Source organism: Sinocyclocheilus anshuiensis, unplaced genomic scaffold (genome assembly GCF_001515605.1).
Source record: "Sinocyclocheilus anshuiensis isolate Anshui unplaced genomic scaffold, SAMN03320099.WGS_v1.1 scaffold1346, whole genome shotgun sequence".
Lineage (NCBI taxonomy): Eukaryota > Metazoa > Chordata > Actinopteri > Cypriniformes > Cyprinidae > Sinocyclocheilus > Sinocyclocheilus anshuiensis.
In genome coordinates, this window is record NW_015555726.1 from 209,549 (window position 1) to 212,388 (window position 2,840).

A 2,840-nucleotide genomic window follows, 5' to 3' on the forward strand; every position below is an offset into this window, starting at 1 on the left:
GTGGTAATTTTGATTAGCTCAGTATGAAGCTCAGCATGCTGGAGCATTTCAGTCCTTGGTAGTGCAACTGAAGCAAACAATCAACTATGGGTGGCAAGGCACTATCAAAAGATCTCTAGGATAAAGTTGTGTACAGGCACAAGTCAGGAGATGGAGCCAAAAAAATGTCAAAGGCTTTATCAATGCCTAGAAGCACAGTGAAGTCTATTATTAAGAAGTGGAAGGTATTTGGTAAAACACAGACCCTCCCTGGATTGTTGTGTGCATGTGACAACAATATCACAGATTCTCCACAAATGTGACCCTGGACCACAAAACCAGTCATAAGGGTCAATTTTTAGAAATTGAGATTTATAGATCATCTGAAAGCTGAATAAATATACTTTCTATTGATGTGTGGTTTGTTAGGATAGGACAATATTTGGCCGAGATGAAACTATTTGAAAATCTGGAAGCTTGTATTGGAGGGTTGCAAGAAAAAAGGCACTCCTCATGCAGTCAGACTGAGCTTTGCCAAAAAGCACCTTGAAGATTCTGAGGCAGATGAGACTAAAATTGAATTATTTGGCCTCCACACCAAAGAATATGTCTGGTGGAAATCCAATACAGCTCACCGTCCAAATAACAGCATTCCTCCAGTAAAGCATGGAGGTGATGATATCCTGTTATTGGGTGTTTCTCTGCAGCAGGGACTGGAGCACTCGTCAGGATAGAAGGAAAAATGGATGGAGCAAAATACAAAATTCTTGAGGAAAATCTTCTGCCCTCTGCCAGAAAGTTGTCAATGGGAAGAAGGTTTACCTTCCAACATGACAATGACCCAAAGCACAGAGCAGAACTGAGCACACAGTGGTTGAAGGAGAAAAATCTGAATGTTCATGCATGGCTTTGTCAGAGCCCAGACTTAAACCCCACTGAATGACTTGAAGACTGCAGTCCACAAATGCTCACTATCAAATTGAACTGAACTTGAGCAGTTCGGCAAAGAAGAGTGGGCAAATAATGCAAAATCTAGATGTGCAAAGTTACTAGAGACAAATCCCAACAGACTAAAGGCTGTAATTAAAGCAAACGGTGGTTCAAATCTGACGTCACGCGTCACCGCTTCTGGGTCCAAACGCTGCCAGAAGAAATCAACAAACATTGCTAATATACACTCAGTGTAATATAATACTACCAGAAAAATTATAATCCTAACCTTTAACTCCATACCGAAGTCCCAGATAGCCAGACAATGAAAATATAAATATAAAAATTATTTGTGTCTGGGATGCTGTGAGCGTGGAGACTGTAGTGTACACCGTAAGTTTTTAAATGTTTAGCTTAAATGTGTAATATGAATAAACAGTGCTCATAAACAGCTGTTGAGATAGTATTCTTAAGTGAAACAAGTTGAGGCTTGGACCTGGAAACAGCATTTCTTGCATCACAACTTAACAAGCGGATATCTTTCACTTGGATGTTATAAGTTGTAAATACAGCTGGATAAAACAAAAACTGTGTGCGTCTTCATTTCAGGATGCAAAGCAACAAAATGTGACTATTTTAAAGGGGGGGGTGATTCTTTTCTATACCCACTGTAGTTACAAGCATTTACATTCATGTACTTTAACTTAATTTATTTGTAATTCGTTAGACAAAAACATCTGCTAACTGATTAAAAGTATACATAAATGCACAATAGATGATCAGTTTGCTCCAATGTTTTATGATACTTCATAAATGCCTATAGTGTAAATGATTGTGTTAATAAACATGTTCTCTGTATTTTCTCAATAGCTCAACAGATTCTGTGCAGCAGAAATAACCTCAGTAGCAAAATTATTTTTGCAATTACACTTACGCTTTCCCTATGGAGAGCTGCTGCAGTGTAAATACTGTAACCTGTTATTATGAGTGAAACATGCCTAACTCTACTAGATCAAACCATTACTGATAATTACGATCACATTTATATACATTTTGCAATGCAAACATCTTCTATTATTATCTCCAAAAAAGCAGGGTTCAGCTCCTCTCTCTGTGACGTACATGAGTTTAGACTTCCAGTCGGGGCTGATCAGGACGCCTCGCTCTCGGTCTTCATTAACCCAGTGAGGAGAGGAGGCTGGAGCACATTTCCAGAATATGGGATTGTCATCTTGCTGATCATTTATGAGGGAAATGAGTTTTGACAGTGAGAAGGATGCCCCCCACAAGCCCCCGTCTCAGCGGGGCCATGGCCAAATGGGATCATAATCCTCTTAGTGCCCATCCTTATTAAACACCTCTCTAAATGACATGAAAGGCTCCGGCGGGGGGGAAAAATACTATTATTCCCCCAAAATAGAATCCCAGGCCCCTCACTGTACAGTATGTGTATTTTACTTTTGGTTTCATGACAAGTGTGTCTAAGACTTCTCAGGAATAATGTATATGAGGAACTCACCCCACCCCAGCGCTTCTGATGTACACATTGAGCAGATTGAGAGCTATTAGAGCTCACTTGATGAACTTAGCACTCCAACTCTCCATTAAATAAATAAAAAAATGCAAATAATAATATTTATTAGAAATAATACTAATAATACTAAGCATAAAAAATATGAACAAAAAATGAAACAAAAAAAAAAGTATTATTGGTAACATTACAATAAGGTTACACTAGTTAACATTAAAAATTAAATTAACTTGTTACAGTATTTATTCATCTTTGTTAATGTTAATAAAATAATGTTAATTAAAAATGCAGCTGTTCATTTTCAGTTCATGTTTGCTTAGGTCCATCAAATAGGATACAACTTTTGATGTTAATAATGTATTTTATTGGTAATTGTTTAAATGAACATTAACTAAGATTA